Genomic DNA, 16,621 nt, shown 5'->3' on the forward strand with positions numbered 1-16,621 from the left:
ATTGAAATCCCTCCCCTCCCCAAACCCCACCCACCTCAGGCTCCACCCAATATCCTTCTTCCAACAGTGGCCAAACAGTTGCTTCCAGGAAGCCTACAGGCCAGGCCCAAAGGCAACAGCCCACCAGATTGCATCAGGTATAATTCAGACATACTGCCTCTGACTATGGAGTTTCTATTTTGCTGTCGCAGCTAGAAGCATTTGACAGACTTATCCTTTCCCAAGCCATCTGTGTTAATGACTATCACACCATGTTGTGGGGATGAATTCCATAATTATGACAATGCAAGAAAAAGCATTTTAAAAATAAACTGTGCAGAAGAATTCACGTGGCACAAAAACATAGTACAGCAGAAGAAAACTGCACAGCGGTCAGTTTGTCTTAGCAGCACAGTACTCCGAGAGAATATCTATGGGATTCACAAAAAAATCTGGCATTAATTTGATGCTAATTTCCAAGTCTCCAACAATGTCAGAAGGAAAACATACATGCATTTCAATTACAGCGTGCTAAATCATTTATAGCAGATCTATTTTTTGAATTGGAAACATTCACAAGCTAACAGCTAGAGAGTTAACAGGAGCAAGGCTTACAATATTGCCAACAACACAAGAGCGCACTATTCACTTCAGAAATAAATGAACAGTGTAAAATCTCACACAGGCGACTAAAAATACACGGCGCACAGCAGGTGGCAGGCTGGCCCCGGGTTCAAGTGCTAATTTTAAAATGCTGCCTGTACAAGCCATTCTTTTCAAAGCCAAAGCATGCCTGAATGACTGGGTACAATTTGTAAAGGAGGAAAATTAGCTCCCTTTTCCTTCTTTTTTTAAAGCAACAGTCGAAAGATGTCTCAGTTACAACAGGGGAAGCCATTTATTAAAAAAAAAAAGATATTGAAAAATTCAAAAATGAACCCTTAATTTTCTTCCTCAGTGGCAGCCGACTGTGTATTGCGTTTAACCCCAAAATTGACACATGGCCCCAGTCAGTGAGGAATTCAAACCCAAACGTCAATGAACTGATCTTTCTAGGGTTACCAGGTCCTTCTTCGCCACCGGTGGGAGGTTTGGGGGCAGAGCCTGAGGAGGGCGGGGTTTGGGGAGGGGAGAGACTTCAATGCCGTAGAGTCCAATTGCCAAGGTGGCCATTTTCTCCAGGTGAACTGATCTCTATCGGCTGGAGATCAGCTGTAATAGCAGGAGATCAGCTAGTACCTGGAGGATGGCAACCCTAGTTCTTTCCTGGGGCAAGTAATCAGTATACTATTGATTTGGGGGCTTCACTCATTAAAAAAATGTGGGTTGTTTTTTTGAAGAATGAACCTAGAGATCCTCAGCCATACCACCATCACCCTTCCTTTTGGAAATCACCCTCTTCAAGCTATGCACTCGAAGTTCTGTTCTCTCCTCTCCAAACCAGGATCAAACCATTGTTTGGACTGGAATCCTGTATTAGATGGAAGAGAACAAACCACCTGGTGGCCAGGACAAAACGAGAAGTTACGATTTGCTGCAAATATGGAAGTTGTTCATTTCCACACCGTGGGGAGAGGCGGTGGGAAAGGACACTCAAGACCACAGAGGTCAAGGGTTTATCATTAGGTGTGAATATCAACATGATGCGCCCGGCCCATCCATATTGAGTTTTAACAGCAACTTTTGCACTAAAGAAGTTTTGTTCTAACTGACCCCGTGTATTTGGGGTAATATTGGATTTTCTTCGCATGTCAAATACAAGATGGCAGCATGACAAATACAGAAACGCAGGCTTGCCAATGTCTACCACACAAGAACAGCCATCGAGAACCACAATCAGGTGGCCCAGATCTGTTCTGAGCAAATGCCTCAAAACCCTCACTTGTCCCACTTGCACAGGAATCTGTCACCTAAGTTTACTTTTCCTGTCACCCTGGGTGGACAGATGCATTTCCAACCTTTTTGAATAGTTTGGGAATGGCCAGATGCATGCCAGCGGGCGTCCCGCTGTCTACTTCCCTTGGAAAAATAGCCAATTGTGCAAACCAGAAGTTCAGGTACTAGGTCCAGGGCATGCACCATTCGACAGCCAAACATTTTCTCCAACCAGACTGGGTTCCATTTCAACACCTTATAAAATATTAAAAGAAAAACAGCAGATGGAATATAGGACTCAAAACTAACATAGGGCCATAGCAACAGCTCAGGCCCATAAATATTTAAAATTTGGATTAAACTTCCCAATCCTACATGAAAAAGTCTGAGAATTATCTGGTTGCAGGACCCAACTGAACTTGTTTGTTTATATTAAGAAATGCCGGATGCATGCTGCAGATCACGGAGGAGCTGACGCCACTATCTAAGTGGCATCTCTGCCTAGCACCTCAACTTGCCTCAGGCTTTGGATCCTCACTAACCTCTCTCACCACTAAGCAGCACTGTCCTTGAAGACGCATCTGGCTATATTTTAAATCACTCAGCATTCACCTAGTGCTTCCCCCCCCCCCCCCCATCAGACATCGTGCATACAGCAACAGCCAAATGAGCAGCCTTGGCTCTTTGTGGTCATGGGTTAACACCCCCAAATTTATTCCTTTTGTGTATTTGAAGGAAAAAGAAGGACTTGGAGGCTGGGGCACTCGGGTTTGAAAGCAAAAGTCAACAGCTACAAAGAGAGCAGCCAGTTCGAGGCAGCCACATTTCATCTTTGCTTCCAATTGTGTTTTTCTGCATCTAAGTAGATAGCCATATCGGTCACCCCTCCTGCCGTCACCTTTTGCATCCAGTTCTTCTCCCCCTGCATGGACACCTTCAGTGCTAAATGGCAGGCAGATGAAAACAATATTCTTCACGGGATCAAGAGTGCACCAGCGCTTCTGGAAATGACTCTGTGTTGTCCATTTGAAAGACCGTTTGCAACATAAGGGTGACAGCGTGGCCTTTGAAGAAGACTGTTCTGATGCATTTCAGCATGAGTTTAGCCTGACTCTCAGATGAGACTTTAGAACTTATCTAGCCTCATAAACAACTACAGCACTGACAGCAGATGGCCCCTTCAGCCCTTACCTGAAGACCCCCCCCCCAGTGAAGAAGAAAGGAGAGAAATTGTTTTTTTATATGCCGACTTTCTCTGCCACTTAAGGAAGAATCAAACCGACTTACAATCACCTTACCTTCCCTTCCCCACAACAGACACCCTGTGAGGTAGGTGAGGCTGAGAGAGCTCTAAGAGAGCTGTGACTTGCCCAAGGTCACCCAGCTGGCTTCATGTGTGGGAGTGGGGAAACAAATGCAGTTCACCAGATTAGCATCCACTGCTCATGTGGAGGAGTGGGGAATCAAACCCGGTTCTCCAGGTTAGATCCCACCACTCCTAGCCACCGCTCTTAACCACTACACCACGCTGGCTGAAGGAGAGTCCACCACTTCCCAAGGCAGTTCGTTCCACTATTAAACAGTTCTCACTATGAGCCAAGATCTCTGTGTGTGGAAAATTCCATCAAGTCATAGTCAATTGACGGTGACCCAACAGGCTTTTCAAGGCAAGAGATGAACAGGGGTGGTTTGCCATTGCCTGGAGTATCTTCTGAGACCTGATGAGATTGGGCTAGCCTGGGCCATCCAGGTCAGGGCAGCCAAGATCTACCTGCTTGTAATTTCTGCTCATTTTGCACATTCATCTTCAGAAGGGGCCCAGAGAAGAGGCTATTGGCCACTATGCAGAGCTCACATGGCGTAGCGACTGTAAACCCAAGGCAGTCCTGAGAGCAATCAGCCATCAGCAACCCTCTCCCCCTCAGCCTCCGACTTCATCAGCTTTCAAGGGTTTATTATTTTAGAGCTCTGTTTTCTGCTTTTCCACTAAAAAGAGTTACATAATGGAACTAACAAAACCAAGCCCACAAAAGCTGATGTTTCAGCCTGTCAGTCTTAAAGGTGCCTTCTGCAACAGGCCAGCTCCCTTCCAACTTAACCCTTAGAGTCTGTAACTGGAGGCAAGTAGCAGGGGGTTCACATTTAGCATCACCGTTCCCAACCGTGGATTCTGGTCACTTAACAAAGCATGGGAGGCTGTGGCCCGGTGGCAGAACATTTGCTTTGCATGCAGAAGGCCCCCGGTTCAATCCCCAGCATCTCCAGGTAAAAGAATCAGGTCACAGGTGATGTGAAAAACCTCCGCCTGAGATCATGAACAGCCACTGTCACGCAGGGAAAATACTAACTTGAGGCGCCCAATGGGCTGGTTCTGGATAAAGCCATTTGATGTGTATTCTCTAAGGAAAGGCCCTGGGTCAACAGTAGGTCCTGGGTTCAATCCCCAGCCTCTCCAATTAAAAGGATCAGGTATTAGGTGATGTGAAAGACCTCTGTCAGAGACCCTGGAGAGATACTACCACTCACAGTCGACTGATTTTGACAGACCAATGGTGTGAATCTGGATAAGGCAGCTTCATTTATTCAACAGACTGCAAATGTCCATCTTAAGGGCACGTTTCAAGATCCTGAAATGTCTGTCTCCATGACCTTCATTCAAATCATTCTCTCTTGCTGCCCCTTACAGCTTTGGAGTTTTTTCAAATTACCGTTGCTGGTGCTATAAGAACAACAGTAATAAAGTCATGCAAGTTCTGCACCATATTAAGATAAATGGGGGAAATAATACTTTATTTTCATTCTTGTATTACTCAAATACTCCATCTGTTCTTCAGTCTTAATGAGGTCAACTGTATTGTGGTGTTTTATCATCCCCTTGTACATTTTTTCGTACACTGCAGTGGTGTCCGACTCACATGAACACATGAAGATAAAACCAGGGTATAAAAACTAACTATTCTTCTCCTCCTTCTTTAAGATCTGGGAGACCCATTTGGAATCCCCACCTTGCTATGGAAGCTCACTGGGCCAGTCATACCCTCTCAGCCTAAGCTACCTCACAGGGTTGTTGTGAGAATACAATGGAGGAGGAAAGAACAATGTTGTAAGCCACTTTTGAGTCCCCACTGGGAGAAAAGCAGGGAATGACTAAATAAATAAATCCATATGATAACGCACACTCTACAGCACAAAGGCATATACTTTAATAAATCCATTATAGTTTAAGGTGCCACAAGATTAGAGATGGGAATACCCATCAAACAAAATGAACATTTGGGCAAAAAAGATTACTTACACATACACACACACACCTTTTTTCAGTATTTCCAACAGAAATTTGAGGAAGCACCAAAAAAATCCTAGGAGATATTTTATCTTTTGGAATGAGTGAAATGTTTTTAAGCTAAACTCTTACTCAGAATGTGTAGTATCAAGACTTTTCTGTAAAACAATCTATAATATTGGATAATGTTAGTTCCTGTCCAAACTACAGACATATACAACATTTTCAAGTATATTTTTATTGTTTCAATGTGACTAATTTTGTCCAGAATTAACATGCCACGCATACAATTATAATGTGCTATTGAACAGTTAATGTTCAGTGTTATACAAATATGCTGCTTGTACCATTGTACTTCCATTTTACTTCCACCCAAGTAACAAATTTTTCATTACAAACTTTATGATCTAAATTTTCAACTTGTTTTCCCTTCCTCTCAGGTGGCAGAAAAGGTGCGTGCTCAGGGGGTGCGGAGCAGCTGGAAGGGGGCATTCTCTATTAGTTTCAGCCACCAATTTGCTTTCACCAAATTATAAATATCTTCGTGTTCCACAATTGTGCTATTTGGTACACTTATGTGCTAAGTTATAAATATGTTGTCAAAGCAGTAAAATATGTTTGATAAGACTGTTAGATTTCCCCCCTCAGAAAAACCCTTTCCCCCCTAGGCTTCACGTTTTCTGAAAATGTTACATCTGTACACAAGACCCCTTGACTTTAGGGTTAGGCTATAAATTCCTAATTTTTAACGAAGTCTGTCGAGGGAAGGGAAAGGGCCAAAGCTCAACTGGCAAACAGGGTCCTCTGGATTGGGAGGTTCCTGGAGATCTGGAAACCGTGCCTGGGAAGGGCAGAGTTTGGAGAAGGGAGGGCACTCAGTGGTGATGTGATGTCACCCTAGGACTAGTGCTTCTCCTAAACTCTATGGTAAACTACAGAGTCTGTCCTACAAAGCTACCATTTCCTATAGAGGAACAGATCTATGTAGACTGGGAATCAATTGTAATTCCAGGAGCACTCCAGGCTCCACCTAGAGATTGGCAACTCTACTCATAGGGTTGTCAGGTCCCTCTTTTCCACAGGCGGGAGGTTTTTGGGGTGGAGCCTAAGGAGGGCGGGGTTTGGGGAGTTGGAGGGACTTCAGTGCCATAGAGTCCAATTGCCAAAGCAGCCATTTTCTCCAGGTGAACTGATCTCTATCGGCTGGAGATCAGTTGTAATAGCAGGAGATCTGCAGCTAGGACCTGGCAAACCTATCTACTCAGCAGGGATGTGATGCCCTGGAGTCCACCCTCTGAAGCTGCCATTTCCTCCAGAAGAACTGATCTTGGTCATCTGGAGTTCAGTTGTAATTCCATGACAACCCCAGGCCCTACCTGGAGGTTGGCAACCCTACTAGCTGAGGACATGCAGAAGGCTTCCAGTCCCATCCCTGGCATCTCCAGCGGCGAGACAGCAGAGGCCTTTCTCTGCCGGAAGCCCAGAGCAGGCCACTCCCAATCAGAAGGCAGCATAAGGGGCTCTACAGACCAATGGCCCGAATCCACATAAAGCTCCTTCACATGTGCTGAATTCCAAGGTCACACCCTTGAGTAGCCATTCAGGAGTGCCGTGCAAAAAGCTTACACACAGAAATGCTGAAAATACACAACTCTGGGTTGGGAAATTCCTGGAGATCTGGAAACCGTGCCTGGGAAGGGCAGAGTTTGGAGAAAGGAGGCCTCTCAGTGGGGATGGGATGTCACTCTAGACTAGGGCTTCTGATAGGTTTCTCTGGTAAGTTTTTTTTTTGGGGGGGAGGAATTTAGAGGAGGGGGAACTCTCAGTCTTATCAAGCCTCCCCACCACATTTCCTGTGGGACATTTTTGAGCAAAAAAGATGCATTTTTAAGGGGCAACAATCAAACCAAAAATCCCTTCGCCTAACCCGAAGCTCTGCTAATATTTAAAAAAGCACAGACCTCTCTCTCGAGCTTATACCACAGCACTAATGCGCCTTGAAGCAGGCTAACTTTGCGCGCGTGCGCACACACACACACAGAGAGAGCGAGAGAGAGAGAGCGCTGTTTCACTCCCGTCTCCTTCGTCTCTAATTTGCCCAGAGCTTTTCACAGAGGTAATATTACAGTCAGGGCGAGGGGCCTTGACAACTGCACCCATAAATCAATTTCAAATCTTTCATTAATCATCTTTCTGTAATCAGTGGCTATTCAGCGCAAATTTACATCTCATTTCTGTTGGCCAAACAGCCGCATTCGGGCTTTGAAGCTTAGTCAGGCTTAAATGATTATATATCCCCTAATAAACACTGAAGTCTTTTCTGTCTGGATGCCGTGAGCTGCATTAATGACCCTGTCCAGGGGGGAACGCACACTGCGCCACGAACGGGAAGGCAGGCGAGAGGCAGCCCATGCGCAGGACTGGCCAGGGTTGCCAACCTCCAGGTAATAGCTGGAGGTCTCATAAGAACATAAGAAAGGCCCTGCTGGATCAGACCCAAGCCCATCAAGTCCAGCAGTCTGTTCACACAGGGGCCAACCAGGGGCCTTAGGAAGCCCCCAAACAAGATGACTGCAGCAGCACCATCCTGCCTGTGTTCCCCCGCACCCAAAATAATAGGCACGCTCCTCTAATACTAGAGAGAATAGGTCTCCTGCTATTACAACTGATCTCCAGCTGATAGAGATCATTTCCCCTGGAGAAAATGGCCGCTTTGGCAATTGGACTCTATGGCATTGAAGTCCCTCCCCTCCCCAAACCCCGCCCCCCTCAGGCTCCCCCAGAAAAACCTCCCGCCGGTGGCGAAGAGGGATCTGAAAACCTTACCAGGGCGTCAGCTTGCCCGATGGCCAGTGGGTCCTGATGAAGTGGGCCTCCTTAAACATTAGACAATACGTTAAAAATGCTAATGATCTTTTAGTAGCATGAAAAAATAAACGATTTATTTAAAATTATTTATTTAAAATTTTAAAAATAATTTAAAAATTCAATTATAACAATCTGTATTTACATCTGTATCTACTGTATCTGTATCTGATACAATATGTATCTACTGTATACTGCCAGTAATATGTACAATATATGTACACTGCAATTACTAAAAAATATACATTTATCTCGCAAAAATTTTAATTGTTCCTTTTTTCCACGTATGTGTTTTTTGAAAATTTTATTTATTTCTTTAAAAATTAAGTGATAGCCTTATAGTTATGGGTAGGACCCCTTTGTCTCCTGGCAACCAATATTTTTAGACCCAGTCCGCTACTGTTCTTCGGAAACCTTTGCACAGGGAGAAGGGCCTCATGTCCAGGTGGGGAGCAGGGCTACCCCATAAGGGGCAGTTCTGAGTCTATCTGTAGGGTTGCCAGCCTCCAGGTGGGGCCTGGAGACCTCCTGGAATGACAACTGATCTCCAGACTACAGAGCTCAGTTCTGCAGAAGAAAATGGCAGCTTTGGAGGGTGGACTTGATGTCATCACGCCCTGATGAGGTCCCCCCAACCACCCTCCCCAGCCTCTACCCCCAAATCTCTAGGAATTTCCAAACCCAGAGTTAGCAACCCTTCTTGCAAGTTTTCTATACAGCACAAACCACCTGAATTCTCCACCTCCCTGTTTCCCACTGCCCTAGAAATGCACATATGTAGAAAAGGTGAATCATCATCACTATAAATTTAAAATGGGACAATTCAAATAACCAAGTGGGCATGTGCCCTCCCTCAGGTCCTGGGATGCCTGGGAGACAGGCAAGTATGTCAATATTTTAAGTAAGGGAAAAAAGGTAGAATGTAAATAAATAAATAAATAAATTTGAAGTCGCTTGTGGAAGATATAATTACGAAAGCTGGATTAGATTTGGATGAAGGTGGAGTGAAAATTGCGAGCAGGAGCATTAACAATTTGAGATATGCCGATGATACTACATTACCGGCAGAAAATAGCAAAGACTTGAAACGACTACTGCTGAAAGTTAAAAGAGAAAGTGCCAAAGCAGGACTACAGCTGAATATCAAGAAGACAAAAGTAATGACTACAGGAGAATTACTCAATTTGAAGGTTGGCAATGAGGAAATTGAAAATGTTCAAGACTTTCTATTCCTTGGCTCCGTCATCAACCGAAAGGGAGACTGCAGCCAAGAAATCAGAAAGAGATTGAGACTAGGAAGAGCAGCCATGAAGGAGCTAGAAAAGATTCTGAAGTGTAAGGATGTGTCACTGGCCACCAAGGTCAAGTTAATTCATGCCATCATATTCCCTATTACTATGTATGGGTGTGAGAGCTGGACAATGAAGAAAGCTGATAGGAAGAAAGTACATTCCTTTGAAATGTGGTATTAGAGGAGAGTGTTATGGATACCGTGGACTGCCAAACAAATCAGTGGGTTATAGATCAAATCAAGCCAGAACTGACCCTAGAAGGTAAAATGACTAAACTGAGGCTATCATACTTTGGTCACTTTATGAGAAGAGAAGAGTCATTGGAAAAGACAATCATGCTAGGAAAAGTTGAGGGTAGCAGGAAAAGAGGAAGACCCAACAAGAGATGGATGAACTCTATAAAGGAAGCCACAGCCCTCAATTTGCAAGACCTGAGCAAGGCTGTTAAAGAGAGGACGTTTTGGAGGACATTGATTCATAGGGTCACCATGAGTCGCAAGTGACTTGACAGCACTTAGCACACACACAAAGTCACATGCACAGCATGATATAGCCCAATCTCATCATACCTCAGAAGCTAAGCGGAGTCAGTACTTGGATGGGGGACCACAATGGCTCTGGAGAGGAAGGCACTGGCAAACCATCTCTCACTTGCCTTGAGAGCCCCTTACTGGGGCAGCCAGAAGTTGGCTGTGACTTGATGACACACACATGCATAGCATGCACTGTTGGCCCTCCAGGCAGAGACTGGTATCTGCGAGGGCTGAATGCAGGCAATGCTTCCTCCTCAAAAGGAAAACAGAAGGTAGAATTCACGAGTAAAGTACAATGCAATACCTGTGCCATGTATTAATTTGTGTGTTGGGGCGCAGGAGAGGGGCATACAACAGTATGTTGGGGTGGCTGTTCCAGGGAGACCTGGATTCAAATACACACTTGCCATGAAGCTCACTGGGTAAGCCTTTAGCCCTTCACCCTTCTGTCCTAGCCTCCTTCATAAGGCTGTTGAACACATAACACATGAAGCTGCCTTCTACTGAATCAGACCCTTGGTCCATCCAAGTCAGTATCATCTACTCAGACTGGCAGCGGCTCTCCAGGGTCTCAGGCAGAAAAGGGTCTTTCATATCAGCTACTTGCCTAGTCCCTTTAACTGGAGATGCCGGGGAATGAACCTGAGACCTTCTGCATGCCAAGCAGATGCTCTACTGCTGAGCCATGGCCCCTTTGTATGGCCCCTCCCCTAAGGATCATGTGGGATAACCCCCATGCAAGGCATTCTAAATAGAGCCCCGTGGCGCAGAGTGGTAAGCTGCAGTACTGCAGTCCAAGCTCTGCTCATGACCTGAGTTTGATCCCGACAGAAGTTGGTTTCAGGTAGCCGGCTCAAGGTTGACTCAGCCTTCCGTCCTTCCGAGGTCGGTAAAATGAGTACCCAGCTTGCTGGGGGTAAAGGGAAGATGACTGGGGAAGGCACTGGCAAACCACCCCGTAAACAAAGTCTGCCTAGGTCTAGGAAATGTCGGGATGTGACATCACCCCATGGATCAGGAATGACTCAGTGCTTGCACAGAGGACCTTTACCTTTTAAGGCATTCTAAAGAGCTTCGAGGAAATGTGGAATGATCACCACCACCATGACTGCCATGAGAAAAGGCAAGGAAGCCAGGGGCAACCCCAATACAGGGCACAACTGTGGACTGTGTTGCTCAGGCTTGTCACAAAATCCTACTTCAACACAAATGAATAGTGAAAGCAGTATAAGCTTCAACAGGGTGATCAGCCTTGCACACAGGTGGGATGTTTAGGTGGGTGAGAAGCTGGAGGGTGAGAGATTCAAAACAGATAAAAAGGAAGTATTTCTTTATGCAATGCATAGTTAAATTGTGGAACTCCCTGCCCCACGATGTGGTGATGGCTGCCAACTTGGAAAGCTTTAAGAGGGGAGTGGAAAGTTCATGGAGGAGAGGGGTATCCATGGCTACTAGTCAAAATGGATACTAGTAATGATGCATACCTATTCTCTCCAGGACCAGAGGAGCATGCCTATTATTTTGGGTGCGGTGGAACACAGGCAGGATGGTGCTGCTGCACTCGTTTTGCTTGTGGGCTTCCTAGAGGCACCTGGTTGGCCACTGTGTGAACAGACTGCTGGACTTGATGGACCTTGGTCTGTGTCAGCGAGGGCATCCAGTCTGGCCCCGGGTTAAACAAGATGACTCCTCGCTTGAACAAAATGGAGTCCAGACTAGTTTGGTTCCCCCTGCCCCCCCCCCCCCGTGTCCAAGCTATCACACGCCCGGCATCTGCATCTCAATGGGGACTTGCCCTGAGATTCACTGTTGTGATAACAGGGGCCGCTGAACAATGCCTAGGAGCCCTGGGGATCACCCAGCCATTCACGCCTTAATTTTTTGTATGTGTCTTAATGGGTAATTACCGGCAGATACTTTTACTGTAACCTTGAATCCGATCTAATCAAGACAGCTCTGCTGCACCTCGTCCTTTTGTGTTATGCCCTGAACGTAATCAATCCTATTGTATGTACCCTATAAATGTACCGGTGTTTCCCATGTCTGTATTCTGGCCTTATGTTCCTATGGACCTACTGAACTCGCTGGCTTTCTTAATAAAACTTTTAAACTCGTGACTACGTCTGGAGTGAAGTTCCCTATGAAAGAAACGCAACGAGGTACTGAAGTCTGACAGTCTGATCCAGCGGGGGCCTTTCTTATGTTCTTAGGATTTTCCTCCCCAGCATTTTAACCTCCCTTTTCCAAACTTTTGAAATCACTGGTCAAGAGCAGGCTTGGAGGGAAACTCTGAGCCTGCAGTGCCTAATTTCTGACTGGGTTGGAAAGGAAGCATCCAGGCTCTTGGGAAATCTATAAAACTTTTAGTTTAGGTGGAATTCCACTTCAAGCCTTTGACAGGCCCTGTCCCATTCCCCACAAAAACGTTGAGGCTCTTTGTATGTAGTTAGGATTAGTCACCTTTTCATATTTCTTTCTGCCTAAATCATTTTTCCCAATTACTTGTGCTTTCTAGGATTTTTATTTTGTTATTAATGATTTATTTATGCATGGTTTTTGAGTGTAAACTGATTGTGCAGAAGCTCACTCACATGAACCGGACTGTTCTGTTTCTGCTGAGCAGATCCTTCGGCACTGAACAGAGGAGCTGGTGGACAGGCAGGGAGAGAAAACTTCCGGCATATGTGAGAGCCAGGATAACTACCAGAACAACCACCCCAGCGGGGAAAGAGGGCTGCAAAGAAAAGGTTTTTAAACAGCACCCCCCCCCCGTCCTGGTTGTTGACAGCCCTTGGGTTAAAAGGACCAAGAGTGCAGCTGGAACACCCCCAAAATCACATTCAAAAATTCAGAACAACAAAAAACGCCCTAGGCTCCACTAGCTCTGTTGTGGTTCTCCAAAGTGTGACCCAACTGGACTTAACTCCTTCAGTCAATGGATGCCCCTCCACTGCTTCTGCAGCAGAGAAAGGTGGAGCATCAACAGGCAGTGAACACAGATCTGCATCCCAGAGACCCTACTCTCCCAGTGCTTATCACTGTCACAATGGTTGTGCGGGGGGGGGGGGATGTGATTCCATTGCTGAAGCCTTTCAAACAGCCCTTCCTGTGCCAGCCAGACTACTAAAGCAAAAGTCACCAGGTCAGCTGTGGCAAGGAAGAATCACAACTTGGCTGACGCCTGCCAGGTTTTTTTCTCCCCAGTGCCAAATCTGATTAACACAGCTGTGTGTAGCCAGGCAGCTAATTAATTCCCTTTTTAAAAAAAGAAGTAGTGATAGACTATGAACGTTTATATACTTGTTTACAAAGGTGTGTCTGAACGCATGTGCATGCACGAACGACAATGAACAAAAAATACGGAATATTAGCCCACAATACTCCAAAGCAGTTTCAATATCCATCTTAAAATACTAAGAGGCTTTTACATTAATATTGGGGGGAAGCCATAATTACCTGGATTGTCAAAAGGTATAACAATTTATTTGCAGAAACCCATCATGGATGCTCGCCCACGAGGACATTTTTCCTCAAAAGAATGCTCAGTAGAGAAGGGCTACCCCATCACAAAAGGTGTGCCAACGGGGAACATGTTTCAACATGGAAATTACCCCTCTTCCTCTGCGTAAGAGTAACAGCATCCCTAGGATGATTGTGCGGTTTAATTGACAGCTCTTTTTAAAAAAAAGAAAAGAAAAGAAACAAGAATATATAATTTGGCTTGGGAAACTAAAGAAATGCTGGCCAGAGCTTGATGAGTTACCTTTGCCATGTAGAATACATCAAAAAGTTTTCTAAGAATGGGCACTTTCCCAAAAGCAACTTAAAGCACTAGAATGTGGGGGAAACTTCGTAAGAGATCAACGCAATAAAAGACAGCAAAAATGTTCAGGAGAAACACGAGACACCCTTTATGTTGCTTTAGTCTCCTATCCCAGGGCAACTGTGTGCCATCTGTCCTTAAACTGTCCCTTGGCTGGCCACAGCTTCCCCACTGCCTTTCAGGGCCAGCCACATTTCCTCCTCTGGCCCCTGCCGTGTTCAGGGAAGGGCTTTTTTCCGAAGAAGGGTGCAGATCGGAATCCCTCAGTGTGTTCTGATGCCTCGGGCTCCAGACTGACTCCCGTGCAAGGTCAGAAAAAGCAGGGAGGCCAGGTGGTGGAGGGAACGAGATTCCTTACCTCTGAATCTAAAATCAGACACCCCCTCCTCACACACACACACACACACACACAAGAAGGTACAGAAAGAACAAGAACGGTGTCTATTATGGACTTTGTTACAATTTAAGCAGACATTTTATTTCGGCCAGAGCCACCGCCTAATCCCACTGACTTCAGTGGAACCCTCTCAAGGAAGAGGATGCAGCTCTGATTCCCGCGCTTGTTGATCCTGCAGGCACTTCTGGCAGCATGGGAAGGAACAACGGGCACCAGCACTGCCAAGAAGGCAGTGCCAGTCATGAAATGGCAGTCATGGGGAATGGAGCCTATCGGGAAAACATTGAGAGTTGCCAAACACAGCATCCTTCTAGTTTCCTCCATCGACTAGGGATCCTCGGAAGGACCCCTCGGTCCCCTTAAGCCTCTCAATACCCCATGAGGTGGGTGAAAAACAGTGAGCTGGGTTGGAATGAAGAAGGTGTGAGGGACTCACCCTTGCCTTTTGCCCAGGGCCCCTGGACCCTTCAAAAGCCAAGGGGAAGACTGACTCCCAGCAGGGTCACCAGCAGAGGCTGCCAAGCCCACGGACATGTCTGCATCTGTGACAATGTCCATCTGCGAGGCACTTTTGCTTCCAATCAGCTGGCCAAGCGATGGTGACCGGGACAATCCACTCAGTCCATGCACTGAAGGCATTTGGGGTTTAATTCCCAAGGCTCAAGAAGCAAACGGGTACCATGGCAGTTCTAAGGGGAAAATCCCAGTTGTGGGGGCGGGGGGAGGTTAATCCAAATCCTGCATTCATCCATTGCTGGTAAGTGGAACTTGATTTAGACCCAGACTGGTTCCCTGTGCTCCATGCAAGAAGGGAGGAGCCAAAACTAAAGGATGCGCACAAGCCAGGACTGTGGACACCGGTGCCTTCAGGTGAGTCCAAGCGCAGCTCCTCCCCTTTCAAAGGGAAAATAAGAAGAGGCATCTTCAATGCACAAACCCAACTTATTTCCCCATCAAGCAGAAATTAAGCAATATTCACATGCTGATTCTAATAGGATTTTTTTTAAAAAAAAGATTTATTTTCCAGCTTTAATCAAGTAATGACATCAAATTATAATTCAGTAAGAAAACAGCTCGTCAAACCTTTAACTGGATTTAATTAACATTTTTAACACAGCAGGGAGGGGGCTGAGTTATTTATTGCTGGTGTTATTACAGCTAGCAAAGCACTTAGACGGAGACAAAACAAGGAGGGGAGCCAAGTCAGAGCCTGGCCGTGCCAGAAGCTCTCTGTCTTACAATAATGGTCAAGGTGCTATGCAGAGAGCTGTCCTACTGAGGAGATGGTACTGTTGGTACTGGCAGCTGGTGTCTGGACTGACTCGCTATCTTCCTCCACCCCAAAAAATTATTCTCGTGCAACAAGACCCTACTCAGGTGATACCTGCACAAATATTTACCTTGTGAGGTCAGAATTCCCGGGCTCCTTCAACTCGTGCAGCAGTGGGGGGCCCACTTAGACGGCATGCCCTCGAAGGGCATCAGGTCCTTCCAGGATGCTTTCAGACAGTTGCCGGACAAATGGGCAACTCTTCCTGTTGATGTCCAACTCAATCTTGGGAATAAGGAGATGATTCCAGCTCTATCCATCATTAACCCTAGATGCCCTCTCTTCCGAGAAACTGTGGAACAACCCCAACCAAAGATGGCATCAAGCCCATTTGAAGGCTGGTCCAGTCATGATATGAGCCCCGTGGCGCAGAGTGGTAAGCTGCAGTACTGCAGTCCAAGCTCTGCTCACGACCTGAGTTCGATCCCAGCGGAAGTTGGTTTCAGGTAGCCGGCTCAAGGTTGACTCAGCCTTCCGTCCTTCCGAGGTACGTAAAATGAGTACCCAGCTTGCTGGGGGTAAAGAGTAGATGACTGGGGAAGGCACTGGAAAACCACCCCATAAACAAAGTCTGCCTAGTAAATGTTGGGATGTGATGACACCCCATGGGTCAGGAATGACCCAGTGCTTGCACAGGGGACCTTTACCTTTACCTTTTACAAGCCATGATATTGGGGGTGGAAACTATTTATCCCTCTGCCAACACAGTATCAGCATGAGGTGGGCAACCATCGGGAGACTCACTTGTTGGGGACGCCAGTGACATGATGACATCATTTATGGCATGACCAAAAGTGATATCACTATTGACACCCTATCATCTGGCCCAAACTCTATGCTTTAATCACAGAGTATTCCCTGAATGCTAGAGCATCTCTGGCAATGCAATGACATATCAGAGTGCTAGTGATGCCCCATTTTTCCCCCACCATGGCGGGAAGGGCCAGGAAGGGGGGGTGAGGTTTCCTGCCAGCAGCAGCAACTAGGCAACCCCAATCAGCACAGCATCAATCAACAGGGCTGTTTAAAAGCCACCAATAGCGCACAATGGCTTGCTTGCAAAACAATTCACAACCAAAGGCCTCTGCTTGGACCCAAATACCTCCTTCCATTCTAGTTCTGCACAGGAAACCCTCCCGTGAGCTCTATCTTTGCAGTTGCTCAGAGGAGTCTGAACTGACTTGACTTGAGGATGGCTGAAGAAGCCGCTGAGACAGCCGAAATACGAGGGCTTGGAATTGCCT

The sequence above is a fragment of the Euleptes europaea genome, chromosome 11 (assembly GCF_029931775.1).
Source record: "Euleptes europaea isolate rEulEur1 chromosome 11, rEulEur1.hap1, whole genome shotgun sequence".
Lineage (NCBI taxonomy): Eukaryota > Metazoa > Chordata > Lepidosauria > Squamata > Sphaerodactylidae > Euleptes > Euleptes europaea.